Below are 24,853 nucleotides of genomic sequence, written 5' to 3' on the forward strand. Positions count from 1 at the left end.
AGACCATAAAGTATAAACAGAAACATGCTGACAAAAACAGAACTGGAAACTGCAACAAGTCACAGACTCAGTATCCAATGTAACAATGGAAAAACAGAATCGCCACTTGTCATAAAACAAATCAAGAAATATAAAATCAACAGTAGTAAAACCATACTAACAAAAACATTTTAAAACATCTGATCAATAAAACATGCAAAAATTAAAACCTTGTATAAAAAAAATTTCCAGACACCAATAAAATATTTTGAAACATCATACAAAAACTTAATTAAAACTAATAAGGATAAAAAAAAATCTGTTCTCTATACCTGGGAACATCTGATTTCCAGGTACTCAGATTGTCGTGAATTAGCAGGAGGAAAGGAGAGGGTTTTGCTTGCATATTTCTCCTCTCTCTCAATCATATACACATGCACACAAGCTCTCAGTCACACACTTACACACATGCTCCCTTTTACACACACAGGGCCTCAATCATACATATGCTCTCTCTCTCTCACAGATTCTCAATTTCACATCTACACACATGCACTCTCTCTCTCACTTACACACAAGTGCTCTCAGTCATACACACATGCTTTTTCTCTGACCTGCAGGCTCTTAAAACACACATGCTCTCAATCACAGTTACACACAGGCTCTCATTTATATACACTATCCCTCAATCACACACGTGCTCTCTCTCACTTACATACACAGGACCTCAGACACACAAACATGCTCCCTCGTAATTTCTCTCAAAGCCACCCCCCCCCCCCCAAAAGAACAAATGGTGGCAGCAGCAATCTCCACCTCCTCCAATCCCCAGGGCCTCAAGCTAAAGAGAGCCCCATCGGCTGTGGAAGCAGATGCTATTCCTCTTCTTGATCCAGGTGCTCTGCTCTTCCCCCTGATCAGGCCAATGCTGCTTTCTCCTTGTGTCAGCATGGCTTCTTTTTCCTCGCATCCATGGGCACACTGCACAGTCTCTTCCAGGCCACGGGGACAGGAAGAGACCATTGCCACCTGTGCCACTGCCCCCAAAGTGTTTCTATCAGCGGTTTTGCCACATTCTGCCCGAGCTATCAGCATTTTAAACCCAGAGGAAGAATGTCTGGCTGGAGTGGAAGAGAAGGAGAAATGTGCAGCCAAGATAGCGGAGACTGGGAAGTGTGGCAACATACTGCGTGTGCTTGGCAACTCACCAGTTGAGAACCGTTTCCTTAGGCTACACTCCTCCACTCCAAATGCGTCCTATGCAATTTGATATCCATATGGGAAAAAAAAAAAGAGGGCAAGGAATGAAAATTAATGGCAAGAAAAAGGTAAATCTCATGTAATTCTATGAGATTTAACAGAAAACAAAAACAAAAACAAAAAAAATTCTTCCTAGACTTATTCAAACCTCAAATTTACTACTGCTGATGATATGCAAGGGCAAGTATGAAGGATTTTTTTGTTTCCTCAAATTTGAAAAAAATTATTTTCCAGAGCTTGAAGGTTCCTTTACAAAGCGGTCCACATAGGAAACCTGCAAAACTGTCCCAATCTGACAAGAAATAAATGGAAAAACTATTCTCCCTTGATCTGTCCTACATAGCAAAGCCATGCCAGCACCGTTTATCACAAGTGCATCAGATCCAGCTCTTTTTCAATTTCACCTCCACAGCTTTTGTATACAATGACTGCCTCTTTCTGAATCAGAGGTGTTAAAATTTAAAGCCAGGAGTAAACAAGCATTGTTCTGCACCTCATCTTTCTAAATGATCCTCTTTTTCAGAAGGCATTTTCTGCATTGTTTCCAGAAAACAAAAATGGAAACTACCAGGAAAGAATGACCTCTAATAGTACACAATCCTCCAGTTAGGTTGTATCGACTCCTTCAGGGCAATACGTTTACCCTTAGTAGAGATCCAAATTAGAGAATTTGACAAGCATAGCAAGCCTGTGGCACAATTTGAGAAAGGGAACATTGAACCTTGTCTAATCATGATGTACTAAACCTGTACTATATTCAGGCTCAAAGTTAGGAAGAGACAAACTAAGCAACTTATCTCTGGTGCCAAATTTTCATAGGTACAGACGCATCACTGCCGCTTTGTTTCTATCCAGTCCTGTTCCAAACACAACAGCAATTATTTAAAAAAAAAAAAAAGATTCAGCACAGCACCTGGGAGCTCTCCCACACTGACAAGTCCAGCAGCGTCCTGCACAGGTATCCATAGTAACAGAAAACCCATGCATGAGGGGCAATGTGTCACTGGGTATTGTTAGTGCACAAGGGTGCCCAGGCCCACTCTTGAATTTTTCTGAATTAGCTGCTGGTACAAGCCATGCTAAGACTGAGTTAAGGGAAGGATCTGGGTGGAGGAGATCCAAGTTCCCTGCTCTTCCAATGACTCAGGGGTTGGAAAGGGGAACATCGCCCTGCACTATAGGTGATAGTGCCTATTGACACTGCCTTAATTCTTTTTTTTTTTTTAATTTTAATTTTGCATTTTCAGAATATAATACAATATCCAATAACTTTTGAAATAAAGAGATTATACATCTTATTTTCAAAGGTATACATAATATTTGTAACATAGCATAAATCTCTCATATATATTAAGGTAATATTTGGGGACCAAGATTCAAAAGGAAATTGGAGCTCACAGAATATTACAATCAACTTAAACAATAGCTTCCCAGTAAGAACAAACTTCCCTTTCTTTTACACACTTCCAGATTTCCCATCCAGAAAGCCACTTAGTTGGCCCAGTTCTACAAATATATATATGTCTCCTTCTGATACTTCAAAACACATCTGCAAGGATATTTCAATATCATGATTGCCCCCCGATTTACCACTTCTGTTCTCATTCGCAAAAAAGCTTTCCTGTGCTCTTGAGTGGATCTTACAATGTTAGGATAAATCCAGATATTCTGTCCATAATACTTAATTTCTGAAGAAAAACTTCAAAACCATATTCCTGTCATGCTCAAAGGCAAAGGATACTAGTATAGTTCCTCTAGCTTTAATCTCGGAGATGATAGTTCAATAATTTCAGTTATATTCAAAGACTGTTATTCCCGTCCACCCATGTCTTCAACATTTGGTGGCTTTCGAGAGATGAAAAAAGCTTTTGTAATTACTGGCATCCGTTCCTTTGGAAATTTAAGAGCTTCCAGTAAATCTTTAAATGATTCAACTCTTAAATTCATAAATCTTAGAGAGTTTTCAACAGACTCAAACTTCTTTTCCATCAAATTTTCAGACTATTAGTTTGAATTTTTTCCATAGATATTACTTTAGCTTCTACTTTCTCAATCCTTCCCTGCTGTTGGTTAGTAATCTTCTCAATATTCATTTCTTTCTTACTCAATTCTAGGAATGCCTTAAAGATGTTATTGCAGTTTCAATAGATGTTAAAGCACTCCAAACAGATTCTAGAGTGACAACTTGAGGCTTTCTTAAAGCAAAAACTGTTCCAGGAATAATATTTACCTCTTCTGTTTATGTCTCGTCGATGTTTGGTTCCAGTGGAGCCTTAATGGGGGCTCTAGGAGAGAGAATCATTTCTCCCACAGGAGTACTCTCACCCAGTTCAGACAGCCTCTCTCCGTTTTTAACACCCGAGTCAGTGAGTGCCGTCCTCCTCCTTCCTTCCCTTATGGGGCTCAGCAGATTTTCTTCTTCATTTCCTCTCCGTCCCCGAGGTGGGGATGGTGTCGTCGGGGCCCCCGGGCTCAGCGATATCGTCTCGGCCAACGGGATAGATCCAAGCTCCAAGGTCTCACCCTCAGCAGTCCTCGCTTCCGGTTGTTTGGGAGTTGAACTCTCAATTTTCGCCTGATGGGAGTAGTCTTCTTTTTCTGATGGAATATTTTGAAGCTTCGCTTTGCTCTTAGTGTGCGGCATCCCTCAAAGCCAGAAATTCGCTGGTAAAACAGCAGGAAATCACCAAAAGGAACTAAGCTTGCAAGAGAGCTCTTCCGCAGCGTCTTACAGGTCGGCCATCTTGGTCCCCGCCGACACTGCCTTAATTCTGGTCCTGCTTATATTCGGTATGCATGCTAAATATTATCTACAGCCCTACCTTACAGCCCCAGTTGGCTCTTTTTTTTTTTACACTGCCAATACTTTAAAAGTTAGCACACCAATATATGCTAAATAGTTCCACAGAAGAGTAACTACTACTTCCCAGCATGCCATCCTAGCATAAAGGCTGAGGCATGCTAGTTCAATAAAGGGCTCATACTTTTGAAGTTTTCCCCACCCACTTTTTCCACATAGGCTGCATCCATGGACCATTCTGCCCCCATCCACACATCAGATGAAAAAAGAGTTTACCTCCTTCCTGTTTGGCCTTCAATATCATTCTGGTGCTGCCTTGCAGTGAAGTGGTTCAAAGTTCACAGAACACTGGAGGCCAAGGTAAGAAGAAAGCCATTCTCCTGCTGGCTAGCCCAGGGAAAGATCCAGGGTTACCCCCATGTGTTTATGGCTCTTGTGCTATACAGAAATACAAATCAAAGCCTTGTTTTCTACATCAAAACACAGAGTGGAAAGGAGTAGTAGTAGCCAGCATTAAGAAAACACTGTCCTAAGGGAGATCTTGGTCCTCCTTCCTGTTTGAGCAATAGTGGGCTGCTTGGAAAGAGGTATGATCAAATTTTCAGATGACAAAATTACTCCAGTAGTTAAATCACAAGCAGATTGTGAAATTGCAGGAGAACCTTGCAAGACTGGAAGATTGGATAGATGAAATATAATGGACAAGTACAAAGTGATGCATACACGGAAAAATAATCCATACTGTAGCTATATGATGTTAGGAGTTACCACCCAGGAAAAAAGAGCTAAGCATCATAGCTGATATTATATTGAAATCAGCTCAATGTGCTGTGGTGGTCAAAAAAGCAAACAGAATGGTTAGGAATTATTAGGAAAGGAAGGGCAAATAAAATGGTGGATGTCATAATGCCTCTTATCACTGAATGGTTAGACCACATCTTGAATACTATGTGCAATTCTGGTTGCCGCATCTCAAAAAAAAGAAAGTTGCACTGGAGAAGGTAAAGAGAAGGGCAACCAAAATGATAACTGGACATAAGAACATAAGAAAATGCCATACTGGGTCAGACCAAGGGTCCATCAAGCCCAGCATCCTGTTTCCAACAGTGGCCAATCCAGGCCATAAAGAAGCTGGCAAGTACCCAAAAACTAAGTCTATTCCATGTTACCATTGCTAATGGCAGTGGCTATTATCTAAGTGAACTTAATAGCAGGTAATGGACTTCTCCTCCAAGAACTTATCCAATCCTTTTTTAAACACCGCTATACTAACTGCACTAACCACATCCTCTGGCAACAAATTCCAGAGTTTAATTGTGTGGAGTAAAAAAGAACTTTCTCCGATTAGTTTTAAATGTGCCCCATGCTAACTTCATGGAGTGCCCCCTAGTCTTTCTACTATCCGAAAGAGTAAATAACCGATTCACATCTACCCGTTCTAGACCTCTCATGATTTTAAACATCTCTATCATATCCCCCATCAGCCGTCTCTTCTCCAAGCTGAAAAGTCCTAACCTCTTTAGTCTTTCCTCATAGGGGAGCTGTTCCATTCCCCTTATTTTGGTAGCCCTTCTCTGTACCTTCTCCATCGCAATTATATCTTTTTTGAGATGCGGCGACCAGAATTGTACATCTATATCATCCAATGTACCTGAAGACTGGAGGGTGGCCAATGTAACCCCAGTATGTAAAACAGCTCTAAGGGGCGATCCAGGAAACTTAGACTAGTGAGCCTGACTTCAGTGCCGGGAGAATTAGTAGAAACTATTCTAAAGATCAAAATCAAAGTGCATGGTTTAATGGGAGACAGTCAAAATGGATTTACCCAAGTGAATTCTTGCCTCACAAATGTGCATCATTTTTTTGAAGGATAAAGATGAACCAGTAGATGTAATGTATTTAAATTTTCAGAAAGTGTTTGACAAAGTCCCTCAGAAGAGGCTTCCAAGAAAACTAAAATGTCATGGGATAGGAGCAATGTCCTTTTGTGGATTACAAACTGGTTAAAAGCCACGAAAGAGTAGGATTAAGTGGGCAATTTTCTCAGTGGAAATGGGTAGAGATGTGAATCGGAACTGGAATCGGTTCGGATTCCGGTTCACATGTGGGTTTTTTCCCCCATCGGGCCCGATCGCGATTTTGTTTATCGACTGCGCCTCAGCCGATAAACAAAAAACCTACCCTGGCCCTTTAAAGCTAACCCCTTAGCTTCCCCCACCCTCCTGACCCCCCCAAAAACTTTTTACAGGTACCTGGTGGTCCAGTGGGGGTCCCGGGAGCGATCTCCCGCTTCAGGCCGACCCCTCCCCGCTCCCGGGCCATCAGCTGCCACTAATCAAAATGGCGCCGATGGCCCTTTGCCCTTACCATGTGACAGGGTATCCGTGCCATTGGCCGGATCCTGTCACATGGTAGGAGCACTGGATGTCCGGTGCCATCTTGTGCTCCTACAATGTGACAGGGGCTGACCAATGGCACCGGTAGCCCCTTTGACATAGTAAGTGCAAAGGCTATCTGTGCCATTTTGAATACTGGCAGCCGACGATCCAAGTGCAGGAGGTCGCTCCCGAACCCCCGCTGGACTTTTGGCAAGTCTTGTGGGGGTCAGGAGGGTCCCCCAAGACTTGCCAAAAGCCCCATGTGACAGGGTATCCGGCCAATGGCATGGATACCCTGTCACATGGTAAGGGCAAAGGGCCATCGGCACCATTTTGATTAGTGGCAGCCGACGGCCCGAGAGCAGGAGATCGCTCCCCGCGCCCCCACTGGACCACCAGGTAATTTTAAAATGGTTTTGGGGGGGTTCGGGAGGGTGGGGGAAGCAAAGGGGTCATTTTTAAAGGGTCGGTGGGGTTTTTTTTGTTTTGTTTTTTTAATCTGGCCATTGGCGCCATTTTTTTTTAGTGGCAGCCAAAAAGGCGCCGATGGCCCGAGAGCAGGAGATCGGTCCCGGGGCTTCCACTGGATCACCAGGTACTCATAAAAAGTTTTGGGGGGGTTCAGGAGGGTGGGGGAAGGTAAGGGTTTAGTTTTAAAGGGTCAGGGTGGGTTTAGGGGCTGTTTTGGTGTGCCGGTTTTCCCACCCTCCCCCCAAATAACTCCCGTTAGTGGACACTAACCCATTAAAGATTTTTCACAAAAAATCGGGGGAATTTCTATTGTATCGCGCACTCTAACGATTTAAAAAATATCGGATGATTTTTTTAAATCAAAAAATGATTCACATCCCTAGAAATGGGTAAATAGTGGCATGCCTTAGGGATCTGTACTTGGACCCGTGCTTTTCAATATATTTATAAATGGAATGATGAGTGAGGTAATCAAATTTGCAGATAAATTGTTCAGAGTTACATAGGAGCAGGTAAATTCTACCCTAAAACAGTTATGTGGTGTGCTGTAGGGCTCTATATTGTCTGTCTCTAACTTGTATTTGATGCCATTAGGTACCATGATGCCAATATTTAGCTTTTAAATTTTACTGACCTTACAGATTCTGAGGATTGCTTTGAATAATTGTCTAGCTCTTATTGCTAAGTGGCTAAATGATCATTAATTAAAACCAATCTATTGAAAACCAAAGCTTTATGGTTGGCAGAGAACTGTCCATTGAATAAGTTTCCCACTTTATTAGGAATTTTAATTTGTCCTAAAAATGTTACTACCTTAGGAATAAGGCTTGATTCAAATCTTGACAAGGGTGACCAAGTGTCAGCAGTTGTGCACTTATATTTCTTCTATTTATGATTCCTACATCAAATAAGAGCTTTCCTAGATAAAGATTTAGAATTATTGGTACGTGCCTTTGTCTTTTCATAACGATTACCGCAATGCTCTATACCAGAGCTGCACTTTGACATTTTTAAAGCACATACAATCTGTTTAAAATACAACTAAATTGATATCTGGAGTTAAGAAATATGATTAAGTTACATTACTTGATTAAAGTTAAAATACATTGACTGTCTTACTGTAAGAAGCAGTTTTAAGATTCCTAGTTTAGTATGTAAAGCCTTGGGTAGACATGTTCCTTAGTATCTGACTGATCTTTTAATTCCATACAAACCAACTTGATCCCTTCATTTCTCAGTTGGATTTGTTGACGATTCCTTCCCCTTCTAGAATCAAGTTAAAGCAGTCTTGAACTGCTTTTAGCTTTAATACTCCTCTTCTCTGGAATAATCTGATATGTTAAGACAGAAAAATGTTTAAAATTTAAGAATCAGTTTTTTTCCTGTTCAGATTTACAGTGTGAATTATGTTGACTGATCTTATTTTTTATACTTTATATTTGAGTTTTATTGGGATTTTTTTTAGTTGAATGATTTTATGTATTGTTTTAATATATGTTCAATAAAATGTTAACTTTGTTTTGTAAACTAATTTGATGGTGTAGATGGAATTGAGCTATATATCAAGTAAATAAAACAAATCCAGGTATGCAGTGAAGGTAAAAATCAGGACTGGATCAGCCTTTCGTGAGAAACAGCTCGCTCATAAACCCTCAATACAAGACAGAAAAATAATCCAACTTGCTAATTGATATCTGATAGAAAGAACAAAAATGGAGGACAAGTAGTTAAAACAGACCACAAGTCACTGACCACTGAAAAACAAACCAAGTGAATAATTTTCAGTAATAGTTTATTCTTATTGAAGATGTTTTCTGCCCGGATGAAAAATCAATGTGTACTCTGTGGTTAAAGATAAGCATCAGAAAAAGGGAGCTTGGTTTGTACAGACATTGATTGCTCTGTACTGAAAACTCCAAAAATTGAGCTAATCAGGTAAGACACCTTCAGGGTAATTTCTGCCCTTGTGTTATTTAAAGTACAAGCCCCCAAAACTTTACAGGAGAAAAAAAACAGGATGGGGAAAGACTGATTTTCATGTCAATGGGTTGACATTTTAATATAAAAGGAATGCAATTACAGACATCAATATTTGCCACTAAAGCAGCAGAAAACCAATTCAAAATCACTTGCATAAAGAAAAAAGTCCTTGGTATCCACCACACAGTAGACAGACATTGATTCTACATAGTGTAGATAAGGGTAGAAGCATCCGAGAGTCACCTCTGCCTCAGAAGCTTAATCTCAAATGTGCAATTGCAATACTGTATTTGATCGACCACTTTGCTTTTGTAAAATTGTTTTTAATGCAGCATGACATATATTGCCATTGAAACAATCAATAAAAATCTGTTACTATTTTTCAAATACAAAAGTATTTAAGGCCTCTTGGGAGGAGAGTGACATTTCTCTTTTTGGAACTTATTTTGCTTTTTATAAAAGTCACATACAAGAGGCAGACACATTAAATACATACACAACCAGACTACACAGGAGTATCAAGTCGCTGGATGGAAATTTTTAATATTTCACTAATCCACCACTAATTTATCTAGTAATATACATCCCAAAAGGCCTCAAAATGTTCTACCTCTCCTTCAGACCCCTCAACAATGCCAAACAATCTTAAATTAAGCTCAAGCTTATAAAATACAAAGGGATAAGAGATGGGTGGGTTACACATTTTTACATAAAATAACTTTCACATTTACAAAAAAAATGTGTTCATTTACTTCCATATTACAGTTCTATTTAAATGAACAGTTGTCCTTACAATATTTCAACACTGTTTCTAAAAACTGTCTGAGACAGCAATGCCATGAATACATGAGATTTACATGAACTATCCTTTCCACAATATTTAGTGTATCCACCTAGTCCCATCAAAAGGAAGTTTTAACAGATCTTTTGGGAACCAACTGGATGTTACACTTTTTTTTTTTTGGCTACCTTAAGATCTTACTGGACAGTTAAAAAGCAGACACCTGTATAATTTCAAAGAAAATACCACTGTCAAATGCTGAAATTAAACAGTTCAAAAATAGATGCCCATTATTCCTACCCCATTTACTCATCTTTCTCCAAATACTGTAAAGGAGTCCAAAAAAAAAAAAAACCTACTCTTCGATGAATTTTTGCCAAGATTATGATCAAACTTGATCCTAATTACTTTTCTCCAAATTTCTATAAGACTATCCATATTTAATTCAACTGAGCAAATGCAGCAGCAGATTTAATCCTCTATCTGTCCCCCCTCTAAATTTGCACCTAGCCAAGGGAAGGAGGTCCCCCTCTGAAGTCACAAGTTGTGGCTGGCCAGACTGGGGTTCCCCTTCGATGACATATCAGCCAGCTGTCCTAATATGACAACCCACGCAGCAGCCGCCGCTGGAATTATGCTGATAGGGTAGACATCCTAGGCAATTATCTACATTGTCTATGCTAATCTGCCCCAAACGAATCCAGGTAATGAGAAAAAATCCTGGGCACCTAAAATTTCACTGTAGGAACCAGCCAGGCTGCATAAGATAGAATGTTGTAAAGAACAGGACCACCAGAAAAGGTCATTATGCCTCATCCAGCCACGCCATTTCCTGCTTTTCTTCTATAGATTGTTAGATTGTTAGTTGGCAGAGGCCTATCTTCTTGCAGCATTAATCTATTTACAAAAACATTTGATACTCTGCTTTTTCCAAGAATGGTCTCAAAGCAGATTACAATCAAATTATTCTAGACTAAAAGGTATATTAGAAGTAACATTAGTTGTGGGGTCGTGCGCAGTCAACATTACATATATGTTCAGGCATAGTGGATGTTAATTCATTACTAACAGACTGAGGAAAGGACTAGTTGAACAGCCATGCTTTAGCTCTTTTTCAAAAAGTGTAATAGCACAGTTCAAGGCGAAGATGTAGCAGTACATTGTTCCAGATTCTGGGTGCACATAAGCTGAAATCCCACAGTCTTGTGCAGTTCAATGTTGCAGATGACTGGGGGTGGGGGTGGGGTGGGTGGAGGGGGGCTGACATAAGAACATAAGATATGCCATACTGGGTCAGACCAAGGGTCCATCATGCCCAGCATCCTGTGTCCAACAGTGGCCAATCCAAGTCACATGTATCTGGCAAGTACCCAAACATTAAATAGATCCCAAGCTACAATGCCTTATTGATTAATAGCAGTTTATGGACTTCTCCTCTACAAACTTATCCAAACCTTTTCTAAACCCAGTTACACTAACTGTCATAACCACATCCTCTGGCAATGAATTCCAGAGTTAATTATGTGTTAAATTGGAGAAACTTTTTTTCACCTATTTTAAATGAGCTACTTCCTAACTTCATGGAGTGCCCCCCTAGTCCTTGTCTGAGAGAGTAATTAACTGATTTGCATTTACCTGTTCAAGTCCTTTCAGGGTTTTGTAGACCTCTATCACATCCCCCCTCAGCCTTTAGGGAGTATCAGAGTTCTCTAGCAGGTGTAAGAGGCAAGAAGGGACACTCCGGGGCCTGTTTATTCACATATTTAAACACAAAGTATTTTGAATTTTATCCTACTGGTAGCCAGTTCAGTTTGTGTAGAATAGGCCTTATGTTCCATTGCTTTCGACACTACAAAAATTCCAACAGTGGCATTCTGCAGGAGTCTGAGGTAGTCAAAACTATAGTTCAGTAGTGAGTTAAAGTATTCAGTTTGACTAGTGATTAGTGCATGAATTACGATAGCTATTAGATATGGGTTTCTATAGAGAGATTTTGATCAAACCCAGAGGCTTCATACAGATTCTTTGGGCTGAAGGGGAGGTTCCTAATAAAGAGATAATTAGCGATGACCTTGGTGGCTTAGCTAGAGTAGTTCAGATTTGGAGGGGTTTAGTTTGCTTTTGTGATTACTGAGCTATTGGGCTTCTGCCATAAGACAGTTATTGAGATTGGCAAAGGAAGAGATTGATTGGTTCCTATTTTAACATGAAGCTGGATGTCATCCACAAATAGATGGTATTCAATGTTGAAGGACCAAATACGTTTGCAGTTTGGACGAATGTAAATATTGAAGAGAATCTGTGAGAAAACAGAGCCCTGTGGTACTCCACAAGTGAGAGTGTTGGCCCAAAAGAAAGACTGTGCCCTGTTTGATTTGAATCTTTTCTATCAGTCTTTCTTTTGGGCCAGTACCTTCAATGCTAATGTTTCCTTAGAATGGAATCAGTAGACTGATCAACCGTGACAAAGGCTGCAGAAAGATCTAATGATATTAGGATGGCATCACCCTCTTGGTCTGCATTTAGAATATTGTTGGTGATGACCAACAGGGTGATGGCCTTTCTGAAGCCAGATTGGTGCAGGTGCAAAGTGTTAACCTCTGAGGAAGTCAAGGAGTTAGATGTAAACCATTTTCTACTAAAGGGGAGACAAGTGATATACAAATTCACCTTTTGAGACTGCTTTAAATCTTAAACCTGGCTCTCCCCAAATATGTCTCATCTGTCAACTAGACTAAGCTCCACAGAGTTAGGACTCTTTTGTACATCAGTACAGCACTTCGTATATCCTGTAGCAGTATACAAATTGCTAATAGTAATATGCTGGTACGGCCCTCATCCTAAGGACAACAGAAATTAGTGCTGCCCTTGCTGAGCAGCTTAAGACCATGCAACTGTTGGTGTGGTCTCTACTAGGCTGGCAGAGTTAAAAATGAAGTTGTAGAGACTGTAGACAGCTTTGAGAGAGATAGCTGAGGGAGGGAAGAAGAGGAAGAGGCTAGAAGGAGAGAGTGAGAAGCTTAAAAGGACAGACAAGAAGAAAAGGAGAAAAAAAAAACTTCACAAAAAATAGCAAAATAAGCTAGAAAAAACATCAAGAACCTAAAAATACAATAAAAGTATAAGGTATAGAAGAACAAAAACCTATTCTCCTTGTATCTGAAATTTTGGTAGTCACCTAGCTTTTTCTAAATATTCTCTCCCCTGTCCAGAAATATGAATTTCTTGCACACACACACACACACACACGTGCATGTGCACATCAGAAAAAAATCTTCAGTAACTGAAAAAACTAAGGTAATCGCCTCTTCAAATAACTGTTGAATTCTGACATAGCTTGCTTAACCAGCATGCTAAGACCTACTCAAAAAGCTAACTACATCTTTGTTTTCTATAGTGTTCACAAATCACTCCAGAAAAATATCTGCACAGATCTCCCGTCTAAGTTGCTGTATGTAGCTTTTTGTTATCCCCTTGCAAGCTACAATACTTATTTCTGGAAATATACCAATACTCCATTTTATTACAGGACTCCTTACACAGTTCTAATAAAACAAAACCCCTACATTTATAGAATCTACTGCCATATGTTCCCTCTGAAGCTGACAATATTTCTTTTTCCCTTCTAGTCCTGATCAGAACCCATCTTTACACAGCCCGACCCAGATGGACTGTTGCCTGCAAATTTGATTACCTCACTCATCATATTTCTTTCCAGATCATTTATAAATATATTGAAAAGTAAGGGTCCCAATACAGATGTCTGAGACACTCCACTGCCCACACCCTTCCACTGAGAAAATTGTCCATTTAATCCTACTCTCTGTTTCCTGTCTTTTAAGCCAGTTTGTAATCCATGAAAGGATATAGCCACCTATCCCATGACTTTTTACTTTTCCTAGAAGCCTCTCATGAGGAACTTTGTCAAACGCCTTCTGAAAATCCAAGTTTACTACATCTACCGGTTCACCTTTATCCACATGTTTATTAACTCCTTCCAAAAAGTGAAGCAGATTTGTGATGCAAGACTTACCTTGGGTAAAGCCATGCTGACTTTGTTCCATTAAACCATGTCTTTCTATATGTTCTGTGATTTTGATGTTTGTACACTTTTCACTATTTTTCCTGGCACTGAAGTCAGGCTAACCGGTCTGTAGTTTCCCAGATCGCCCCTGGAGCCCTTTTTAAATATTGGGGTTACATTAGCTATCCTCCAGTCTTCAGGTACATCTGCCTCCTGTGGGGTAGGGGTGTGTGGTAGAATCCTGCAGTCCTCCTCCGCTCACATTCCCTGCAGCAGGACCATTGGCAGTGAGGATTTTGCAGTCATTGCTGTGTGTCTTCACTGACAGGGCCTGTACCTTTGTTTTCCCCCAGGCCGGACTATGTAGTCTGTTAATGGTTAGAGCAGTGGGCTACGAACCAGGAGACCAGTGTTCGAGTCCCGCTATCACTCCTTGTGACCTTTGGCAAGTCACATTACCCTCCATTGCTTCAGGTACAAAACTTAGCTTGTAAGCCCTCTGGGGAAGGGGAAATACTTACAGTACCTGAATGTAAACAGATGTGATATCTCAGATCGAATGTCGGTGTATAAAATAAATACTGACAGCGTGCCTCAATCTTCACCAGAAATAACAGAAGCTCACAGCAGTGCTACACTTCCCTAACTCTGGCCTCTTCCCATGTGCAGCATCTTCAGCACCACCATGACTTGGCTTATTTCTGTTTTGCCACAGCCACCGCTGCTGCTGCCCTCACTCTTCTGGCTGTTCCCTCAAGGGCTGAGAGCAGCATGAATGAATCAGAACTGTTCCTGCCGCCTCGATGTGGCCTTTGTTTGCACCAGTCTTGCTGCCTTTGCACTACTGAGTATGAAAAAAAACACAAAAAAAACCCCACCCCTCTCTCCACTGCCCACATCAAGCAGCAGGAAGGAATAAGCATGGCACACTGAAAAAATGACATCTGTGGGCCGAATTTAGGCTATGGGCTGTGGTCTGGTGGACCCCTGTCTTAAAACAGTCCAGATGATATAACCATGCCATTGGTCGGCCCCTGTCACATGGTAGGAGCACTGGACGGCCGGTGCCATTTTTAAAGATGGTGCTGGCCATCCAGTGCTCCTACCATGTGACAGGGGCCGGCCAATGGCACGGTTACCTTGTCACATGGTAAGGGCAAAGGGCCATCTGCTCCATTTTTATTGGTGGCAGCCGACGGCCCAAGAGCGGGAGATCGCTCCCAGGGCCCACTGGACCACCAGGTAATTTTAAAACTTTTTTGGGGGGTCAGGAGGGTGGTGGAGGCTAAGGGAGCGGTTTTAAAGGGTTGAAGTGGGTTTTTTGTTTATCGGCTGACAGCCCGAGTGCAAGAGAACGTTCCTGGGACCCCCGCTGGACCACCAGGTAATTTAAAAACTTTTTTGGGGGGGGGGGATCAGGAGGGTGGTGGAGGCTAAGGGAGTAGTTTTAAAGGGTCGGGTGGGTTTTTTGTTTATCGGATCAGGTGCAGCCGATAAAAAAAAAATGATCGGGCCGGACGAAAAAAAATGCATGATTTGAATTGGAACCGAACCGATTCCGGTTCACATCTCTACTACTACATAAACTTGTGTAGCAGTGAAACTATGATTTGCCATAAAACATTTTCTTATACATAATCCTAAGCCTTATCCGCTTTAAGTCCCTAGCTCATAACCAAGAATTAAATAGTATATACTCTCAAAGAGCCCACTCCCTGGAACAAGGGTTCTCATTCTCAGCCCAATGCTCAAGAACTTCCTATCCCAGACAGGTTTCAGGATTTCAATGAATATGCATGAGACACTCCCATATAATGGAGGCAGTGGATGCAAATCTCTCATGTATATTCATTGCGGATATCCTGACAACCTGACTGGCTTAGGTGGATCCTAAGAACTGATTTGAGAAGCACTAGAACAGAAGAGGGGCCCATTTAGGATGAAGGTAGCCAGCCAGAACATATCAACTAGAGAACAAGATCTGTGCACCTCTCAGTCAAGCTTGCAAGAGCTTTCTAAAGTGCTCTCAGCCTCCAACAGCCAGAGAGTGGGGGCTCAAGTCTTCCACTCAGTCCTTCTTGCTTGCTAGCATGAGCCACCAATAGCATGCTCTATAGCAAACACGTCTTAGTTAAACATAGAAAATGTGCAGTTCACTAGAGCCATCTGGGGTGGGGGAAAGAATCACATGTAGTAAGGCTGCTATCAAATATCAGCAGGTTATGGTTGTAAAAAAAAAAAAACAAACAAGAACTGTTCCAAGATTCAGGGTCTCTGTATACTAATCTAAAAAAAAAAAAAGTACAGTGATTACAATGAAACTCACATGATTCTGTAATTCCAGTAAAGGAAGGCTTGTTCCAGCTTGAAAATCATTGAGAGGATTTGTTACATTCTTTAAACTGGAAGGCATTGTAACATTAGTAAAACAGTGTTCATTATAATAACTTCCCTATATGTAAAACAGCAATTAGAGACACAAACTGAATTTGACAGCATGCTGTCTTCCTAAATCATTATATACCAGCTAGCAGAGTAGTTAGACTAGTAAATTCCCCACAGTCACATAAGAGCAAATACATTTCATCTCCATTCTCTACTAAAAGGAGTGCTACACTTCACTGCAAGAAACAGCACAGTTTCCAATTAATTCATAACTTCTCAGTCTATTCTCTGAGAAAGACATTCATAGAAAGAAGCTGGTCTGGGATTCAAAGACTTGGGATGATGTGATGCGTATGTGGCGAGGCAGAAATTACACCTATGAGACTTTAAAGCTCAAATAAATACATTGTATAGTAACAGTAATGATGGCAGATGAAGACCAAATGGTCTATCCAGTCTGCCCAGCAAGCAGTTTATGTTTGTAACTGCCACTCTGTGCAAGTTATCCCCCCCAAGCACCCTTTTCTTCATTTCTAACCTCTAAGCCTGTAGGGAGCTGCAGTGTTTATCCCATGCCCTTCTGAATTAAGTTTACTGTGTTCATCCTCACTACCACTTCCGGGAGGACATTCCAGGCATCCTGAATGTGATTCTTGTGGCTTACAAAGATCAGGAGGGAGATCCAGCACAAATCCTTATGAAATAGTAAAGACCCAACTTTTTCAACCTAATCTATTAGTTCACATAGAGGCCTATGCAGTAAAAATTTGTGCTAAAATGTTTAACATGCATGCTACCAGGTCATTTAACGTGCAATAAACTAAATCTTGAGCACATGCACAATGCTAGCTTGTTTCCTGCCGTGTGAAAATAGTTACTATACTGCAATAGTCCTTGCTCTTTATTTTTTAATGATTATTATTGGGTTTTCCAATCAGGGCCAATGCAAACTTATTGGGCACATTAGGAAATCTGTAAAGCTGTGTGCCTTCCCCATTAAGCATTTATAATAGATTTTACAGAAAGGACATTCAAAGTGAAGTCTTCTGAAATAAAAATGACAAACATGTAGATTATATTTACATGCACAGCTGTGGTGCCAACCAAAAGCCCTGCAAAAAAAAAAAAAAAAAGACACTTGGAACCCATAACACATTAGGCCTATTGTAACGTATGGTGAATGTTGGCTTGACCCTCAAAGTCATGAGTAAACTGAATTATAATTACAATATAATAAACCTCCCATACCAAAAGATCACTAACTGCCAGCACTGAAAGAGTAACAACCCTACCTATAACAAGACAATATTGTCTATTGGGAAACAGCAATAAACCTATTTGGAAAACAGGAGAAGTAAGGCTTCAAGACCCTATACAGAAACGATACAGTAGCACAATACCTCATCTCTATCACACATGCTGAATACAGACCCACCTTTACCAAATATAAAATAAAGTGACCACCACAAAGATATATTGGAAGGGGGGGGGGGGGCCCAAAGCAGTTTCATCCCTGGATGAAGCTACAATAGAATAATGACTCAGTCTGGGAGGGCCTCCAAGTTCTCAGAAAAGACCTCTGCAAACAAATTGTTCATTTTGAAAGAAGTCCTCATTGCTAATCTCTAACAGAACAGTGGTCTATGCAATGTAAAAGGCTTGATCGGATCCTTTTTTGTCCCAAAGTTGGATGTTATCTGCAAAGGAGGTGAAGGACTGACCTCTACTTCATCCCCCAGACTACCGGAGTGTACTGCAATCCCTCCTTTTCGCCAAAATAGACTATTGCAAGGCCCTACTAACTGGCCTCCCCACATCCACCCTAAAGCCCCTCCAGCTCCTACAAAATGCCGCAGCACGGTCACTAACGAATAAGAAAAAAACAGATCACATCACGCCCGCACTCAAACAACTCCACTGGCTGCCCCTATCATTCAGATCTCAATACAAAACACTCATGCTTATACATAAAGCATTACATAATGACAAAGCCAGCTGATTACAAAGACCTCTGACCCCCTGCATCCCCACTAGAAATCTCCACTCAACCAACACAGGCCTACTCCCCATTCCCCCGCCAAGGAAGTGCATAAAGTCTCCACGAGAGAAGGCGCCGCATCCGTAGCGGGCCCTCACCTATGGAACAACCTTCCAACAGCTCTCAGAACTGATCATTCTACACCTACCTTCCGAAAGAACCTCAAGACCTGGCTCTTCCGGAAAGCTTTCACTCTAAGACAAATAATCCTGCCACAGTCCCCCCTCCCAACTAATATCTTGCCCCCCCACCTACCCCTAGCCCCCCCCTGCTCCCCCCCCCCCGCCTCTGTACATAGTTAAGTAAACTCATATATTCTGTATTAAGTTATGCTATCAAGCATGTTAGAAATATTTCTATCTTGTAAAACCATTATTGTATGTAGCCAGTTACTCAGTTAAGCTGTTATAATGTAACATGTCATTACAAGGTCTGCCTTAGACATCTTGTTATACGTAAACCGATGTGATATGCCAAATCGAATGTCTGTATAGAAAAATAAATAAAATAAATCAATGTCACATTTTGGACAAATGTAAATACCAAAAGGAGAGAACAGAGTCATTTAGCATTCCACAACTGAGGTTTTTAGGAGTGGATGGTTTGCTGGCCCTCGAAAGATTATGTGTTGGATAGAAAAGATTCAGATCATTTAATGGCAGTGGCTTACATGCCAATGTTTTCTTAGCACTGAATCAGGAATTTGTGATCGACCATGTCAAATGGAGCATAAACACGTATTAGGTCTAAGATGGCATCACCTCTTTGATCTACATTTAAATGAATACTGTTTGTGATGGCTAATAGGATGGATTCAGTTCTGTGGATTTTCCTGAAGCTGGACTGTTGAAGATAGAAAATATTGTTCTATTCGGGGAAGTAGAGAAGTTGGATGTAGTCCACTCATACTAATTTGGGTAGGAAGGAGAAGCTGGAGATTGGACTAAACTGATCCATTATTTTTGGATCACACTTTCATTTCTTCAGGTTAGGTTTGGTCATGCCCCTTAAGAGAATTTGGTGAGGAGCCTTGAGAAAATTACAATTATGGTGGTAGCTCCTGTTTTGGGTTGCAAATGAATATGGGGAGAAAATGGGGTCTAAATGGCTCATGGGTTAACAAATTCTTTGGAGGAAAATCGCTAAAGTCAGACAGTAGATTGACTTCCTACAGAAAGTAATGTGATTCCGTCAAGGAAGAAGGGGTAATTATGTTAGACAAGATGGCATAAGAAGCAAATTAGAAGCATATAGTTTGACTGAATCCATGAAGAATTTCACAAAGTCTTCTGCTGTATGGTCTCCTATAGTTGTAGAGTTGTCTAGGATTCTGATTTGGATAGCTTCTGTGCTACTTTGAAAAGTTTACCTGGATGGTTCACAGATAATTCTAGTTGCTTGGAGATGAAGTCTTTAGCCTGTTGAATGGCTGTTTTATTTTTTTTTTTGTGTGTACCTTGCAAATACAGAGATTGTCTGTTTTGTGTTCTGCCATGCTCATGACAGGATTGTAACTTAAGGAGAAGACGACGCATATAGAACCATGGGGGTCTCTGGTGGGGTTGGGTTTGAGAAGAGCTAGGGCAGGGCTTTCCAAACCTATCCTAGAGACCCCACAACCAGTCAGGTTTGCAGGAGATAAATTTGAATATCCTGAATCTCCATATGATGTGCATTTGTCTCATGCATATTCATTGTGGATATTCTGAAAACCCTAGTGGTTGTGGGGTCCCTAGGAAAGGATTGAGAAGCCCTGTGCTAGAGTATTGATAACTGAAGTGAATTTATCATTGTATTGTTTGACTAGGTGATCAGGTGAAACAACGGTAGTTAGAGTTTCCAGCATGTTGAGATTTTTATACTTTTGTATGTAATAAAGACAGGGTCCTAGTGGGTGGTTTGAGTTAAGGAGAGAGGTTTGTTTTATAGGAATGGTGTCATGGATTTGTTAGTGGTCTGACCAGGAGGTTGGATCCACCATTGTCTAGATTGTTAGGTTCTAGATTATTATTTGCAGAATGAAAGATTAGGTCAAGAAAGTGACCATGCTTGTGGGTGAGAAATTTAATTGAGGGAAGTCATTATCCATGTTGCATTGGAAGATAGAAGCATTACTGCTGAGAGGGTCTCCACATGGTAGTTGAAGGCTCCTAGTATTGAATTTGTGGGATGTAATAGGCATGTTGCATAAGGATTTCAGAAAGTTTAAGAAAGGAATAGGGTTGATTATCTCCTGGGCAGTAGATAAGGATAAGTTTAGGTCCTTCATTGCCTTGGAGTTTCAAAACTAGGCAGTCAGCTACCTGTTCGTTGGGTAGAAACTAGACCTACCGCTGAGAAGGGACTACAGATGTCAGCAAATTCTTCATGGCCCATGGATCAGGGTATGATGTATTTGGTAACCAGATGGGCAGAGTTGAGTAAGGGTGACAGTATCACCCTCTCCAGCTCTCAGTAAGACATAAGATGTGGGGTTTGAATTTTTCAATAAGATGAAGAATATGGTTACTATTTGCAGAGTGTACATTGAGAAGACCAAATTGAGTTTAGCGCAGTTCCTATGTTGTTAGGGAAAAGATGTCTTGTGTAAAGCTGCTTGTGTGATTGGGGAGTTTTCTTCCCCCAAATCACCTGTTTAGGTAACATGGTTCTGTTGAAGCACATTATGGTGCTATGCTGAAACCTTCAAGAGTGAAGATGTTTCAAAAGCCAACCTCTTCAGCTCACTTAAACTTTGTTTTTAGTAAGGGTTTCAGCCCTTAGGATGAAGAGTTTTTTGTTTTGCTTTGTTTACGAAGTAAATACCCCATTGCAAGTTACTCCTACTGAATTTAAATAGAGATAGTTGCTCATTGTTGGAGGGTAGGCATTAGAAAATTGCTTCCAAAATTGCACTTGAACAGGTGCAACTTTGGCATGGCCCTTCAGTGTCAGGCTCGCCAGCAAGAAAGCCCACTTAAGGCAATCCCTTAAAGGGGCCTTTGCTGAAGCTTCTGGATTGTGGAGGCACTAGCCATCCTGGACCATGCCCAGTTATTGTGTTGGCAGTAGCAGGAGAAGGAGGAGGGGGACCCTAGGGAGCAATGGTGGTTTCTCCCCTCCTCACCTCCAGCTCTTGGTGTTCCCTGCACAGTCACAAGGTCAATAATATTTGAAAAATCACTTGGCAAGTGTTAAAAACTTTAGTTTGAAAAACATTTTCATTGTGTCAATGTGGACTTGTGCTGGGTCAACTGGAGCTGTGGTCATTCGTTTGGGGTGATACCTAGTGGCCAGATTCAGGTAGCCCCAACAGACCCTCTCAAACAAAAGATCAAGGAACCTGGCAACCCGGATGGACCCCTCTCACCCCAAAATCAAAGGGCCTGGATAACCCCCCAATGCTTCTTCCAAGTGCCTATGCCCTTCATAGAATATTAAGGGGCTCAGCAACCCCAAGGGATTCAACTAGTCAAAGCTTAAAGGGCCTCCTTACCCCACTCATTCCCCATCTCTACCCCTTCCAATGTTTCCTCATCCCCTATTCTAATCTGGTCTAAAACTCCAACTTTTTCAAGATGCTTTTACATTTTAATCCCTGAAGAACCCCGATTAATTTTCTTAACAAATCTCCAAAGTGTCTTTTGCCCTGTATGTTTTAGGATTGTAAGCTCTACTGGGAAAGAATTCTCATGTGTTTTTGTACAGCACTGCATATCCAGAGGTGCTTTAGAGGTGGTAAGTAGAAAAGGAGCAGCAAGATGGCAGCATGAACGTGGATGCACTAGGCTGCTGTGCCAATTTGTTTCTTCATTACATTTCCTCTTTGAGATGCCCTCAAAACGCAAGGTGTGGGTTTTACCTTCTGAGCTAGTTCACCTACTTGGCCAGCAGTCAACAACATCCTGCATGTGACAACAATCGACTGTACAAAGGGCTGAAGTCCCTATTGTGATTTCTGGCAAAAGAGCACCCAGAATCACCTTGGGAGGCAGCTTCCCTCAGCTCCTTAGATCAACCACCTCTACCAGCTGTGAGAATTCCCCACGGTTTCTTGCAGATGACATTACTGCAGCAACCATGGAGAAGGGGGGCCAGTGAGGTCTTTGTGTCCGTGCAAGATTCTTCTATGTTGACTGTTGAAGATCTCTGAGAAACTGATTCTGCTCTGCAGTTTCTTCCCTTTTCATCAGACGGCAGTATTCAGAATGTTTTGAGATCTTTGCCTTCTGTTTCACTATAGATGAACCAGTGCGTTTGTCCTGGTGAGTCTCTTACTATACCAACAAAACAGACAGCGGTTACTCTGGACTCACTCATAGAGCTAATGGTGGGTTTCAGGAAATCCTTTAATGAATGTGCTACAAGATAGATCGTGTTTCAACTAAACTTGAACCTTTGGTGATGAAATATGGTCAACTGCTGGAGCACAATAAAAAAAAAATTTCAAGTGATGAAGAGGGACATTAAAGGATATTAAAGCTGTTAATACTACCTTGGTGAAAGAAGATTAGAATCTCTAGAAAATCAAGTTAGGCATTTGAAGCTTCATAAGTTGAATTTCCCCTAAAGTCATGAGGGACACTATCCATGATTTTAAAGAAATATTTTCCTGAAGTACCGTAGTACGTCGTGTCTAAGTTCCTTCCATTCGTGTATTTTAACTGTGCCCGCTCAATCCAGTTTCCAGCAAAACCAAAGTTGCTCAATCTTCGACAGAATTTTAATTTGACAGGTTTCTTGGAAAACTCAGGTCCGGTGGTTATAAAGCATAGAACTGTGTTGGTTGTTTTTGTGAATGACTGTGACCTTAGTAATGTAATAAGATATTTTAGGAACATGAACTCATTTGCAGCGCCAGGTACTTAGGCTTTTCCCTTTGTCTAATTTAACTCGAGAGAGGAAGAAAGGATTTCTTGCTTTAAGGGCAAGAGGCTATTAGAGTGGACTTTTTTTTTTTATTTCTTAGATAGCCATGTAAATGCACGAGTAAATACATCATTTTCTTTGTTCCTAAGCAACTGAAGTCATTTTTCGACACCAGGAGGGTATTATCTTAAGAACATAAGAACATGCCATACTGGGTGAGACCAAGGGTCCATCAAGCCCAGCATCCTGTTTCCAACAGTGGCCAATCCAGGCCATAAGAAACTGGCAAGTACCCAAAAACTAAGTCTATTCCATGTAACCATTGCTAATGGAAGTGGCTATTCTCTAAGTGAACTTAATAGCAGGTAATGGACTTCTCCTCCAAGAACTTATCCAATCCTTTTTTAAACACAGCTATACTAACTGCACTAACCACATCCCCTGGTAACAAATTCCAGAGTTTAATCTTCCCTCACTGATAGATGCAGTAATGTGACCTATTTGTCACAGATTTATTTTTCATGTTATGCTATTTCCATTTTTAGTTTCCTTAGGTCTCATTTTCTGCATCTCTGATATGCTGATTCACCTGAAAATGAAAATTAGTGTTGCTATCTTCTATATTTTTGTTTTCTGTGTAATATAGTTATCTAATTCCTATTCTGTTTCTGTATGCAAGGCTATGGTGTTTTGTGATTTTTTTTAAGCTTTTATTAAAGTGACAAGTAATAGTAATTCACCTTTTTCCCAAGGATACCGATTTAGTATAACTGGTGAGAACATTTGATGCTAAAACCTTGACCAAAAAAAAAAAAAATGTACCTGTTTCAGATTTTTGGCTTAACAAACTGGCCTCCACTGAAATATGGCACCTATGCTTTCATTGAAAACTATCCAGAGCAGGGGAGTTTTCCCCTATGGTAAAAGCCCCCCTCCCACCCAATTCAGGCTAGCCATTAGAGAGAATGCTTAAACAGGTGACCCAAACCACAGTCCCCTTCTAGAACCTGGTTAACTCCAAGCTGGCCACTCAGTATCGGGCCAAGCTGGCCACTCAGTATCGCCCGCTCTCCTGTGCGCGCGATTCAGTATGTAAATTAGGCCCGGCGGTAAAAACAGGTAAAAGGAGGCGCTAGGGACACTAGGGCGTGGTTAGTGCCTCCTTTTGGACTGGAGCGGCGGCTGTCAGCGGGTTTAACAGCCGATGCTCAATTTTGCCAGCATTGGTTCTCGAGCCCGCTGACAGCCATGGGTTCGGAAACCGGACGCCGGCAAAATTGAGCATCCAGGTTTCAACCTGCGAGCCGACTTCAAATTATTTATTTATTTTAACTTTTGGTAACTTTCGGAACCTCCAACTTAATATCGCCATGATATTAAGTCGGAGGATGCACAGAAAAGCAGTTTTTACTGCTTTTCTGTGCACTTTCCCGGTGCCCGAAGAAATTAGCGCCTACCTTTGGGTAGGCGCTAATTTCTGAAAGTAAAATGTGCAGCTTGGCTACACATTTTCCTTGCTGAATCGTACGGGAATACCTAATAGGGCCATCAACATGCATTTGCATGTTGCGGGCACTATTAGGTTCGGGGGATTGGACACGCGTTTTCAGCCCCTTACTGAATAAGGGGTAATGCTAGCGCGTCGAAAACGCACGTCCAATCGAGGGTTAACAGTGCACACTGTACCGGCCCGTATGTCTGATTTATAATGGCTGGGACTCCTCCCCTCATTCCCCACCCTCAAGAGCAAGAGACTAAACACTGCCTCCATAGCCCTGGTCAGCTCAGAGCATGAGATCAGACGCAGGAAACAAACCAAGGGACATAAGGACATAAGGACATAAGAACATGCCATACTGGGTCAGACCAAGGGTCCATCAAGCCCAGCATCCTGTTTCCAACAGTGGCC

At 41.3% G+C, this 24,853-nt stretch overlaps 1 protein-coding gene across 1 annotated transcript in view; it reads right to left on the minus strand.

Annotated features, from left to right (window-relative positions):
- The window catches only part of SLIT2 (slit guidance ligand 2), a 749,523-nt gene that overhangs the window by 614,049 nt on the left and 110,621 nt on the right, over positions 1 to 24,853 (minus strand).

Source organism: Rhinatrema bivittatum, chromosome 1, assembly GCF_901001135.1.
Source record: "Rhinatrema bivittatum chromosome 1, aRhiBiv1.1, whole genome shotgun sequence".
Classification (NCBI taxonomy): Eukaryota; Metazoa; Chordata; class Amphibia; order Gymnophiona; family Rhinatrematidae; genus Rhinatrema; species Rhinatrema bivittatum.